Source organism: Pteropus alecto, unplaced genomic scaffold (genome assembly GCF_000325575.1).
Source record: "Pteropus alecto unplaced genomic scaffold, ASM32557v1 scaffold68, whole genome shotgun sequence".
NCBI lineage: Eukaryota > Metazoa > Chordata > Mammalia > Chiroptera > Pteropodidae > Pteropus > Pteropus alecto.
Genome location: NW_006441386.1, coordinates 7,393,668 through 7,394,576, shown reverse-complemented (window position 1 = coordinate 7,394,576; position 909 = coordinate 7,393,668). Strand labels below are relative to the sequence as shown.

At 58.3% G+C, this 909-nt stretch overlaps 1 protein-coding gene across 1 annotated transcript in view; it reads right to left on the bottom strand.

Annotated features, from left to right (window-relative positions):
* SRRM3 (serine/arginine repetitive matrix 3) overlaps nt 1–909 on the bottom strand; it is a 36,695-nt gene that overhangs the window by 5,024 nt on the left and 30,762 nt on the right. The window lies entirely within an intron of this gene.

Below are 909 nucleotides of genomic sequence, written 5' to 3'. Positions count from 1 at the left end.
GTAGGGGGTGGCGGGGGGAGGGTGGAGAGGGAGACAGAGAGAGTGACGGTGACAGGAGAGAGGGGACAGAGAGACGGCGGCAGAGACAGAGAAAACAGAAGAGGCGAAGAGCCCAGAGGAGAGAGAGGCAGAGGCAGAGGAGACAGAGAGAGACAGACAGACAAGTTAGGGAAGCAGAGAGACAGATACGAGGAAGGAGAGAGAGACAGAGACAGAGACAGAGAAAAAGAGAAAGAGAACAGACCAAGAGATGGAGCGAGAGATCGAGGGTGAGAGAACGGGCGGGTGGGGTGGGGGAAGAGAAGGAGAGGGGGCTTTCACCAGGCCCAGGCTGAGGGCTGCCAGTCCCGGAGCATCGCACACACGGTTCCCCGCGCCTGCCCTGCCTCTGCCTCTCCTGAGTGTCCACCTTCTGGCCTCAACAGTGCAGCTCATGCAAGGTTCTCGGCATGCAAAACACAAGAGGGACGGAGCGGTGGGGGGCGGGGAGGGGGCTGACAGGAAGGGCGCTCCAGGACGGGCACGGGGGCTGGCATTGCCCCACTATGGGACAGATGATCCCGGCCGAGAGAAGAGAGAGGGCGGGCACCGGGAGGCCGGGCCAGTGCCAGCCCAGCAGACCAGGCCCCCCAGCGCGTGGGGGTGGGTGAGGGAATGAAAGGGGCACACGGCACACAGATGGGGAGGGGCGGGGCGGGACAACTGAACTCAAAACTGAACCGAAGAAAGGGAAGGAAAACAGAAATAAAAAACAAAATCCACCAATGTCATTAGATACCAAAATCAAAAACAATGTCTGAACTCCTGGGGAACTGACATTTTCTGTTAACATTTTTCTTTCTTTGTTTTCCGGCCCTGCAGAGACCTGTGGAGCTGTCAGTAGCACCCGACTGTCTTTCTGTTTCTCTC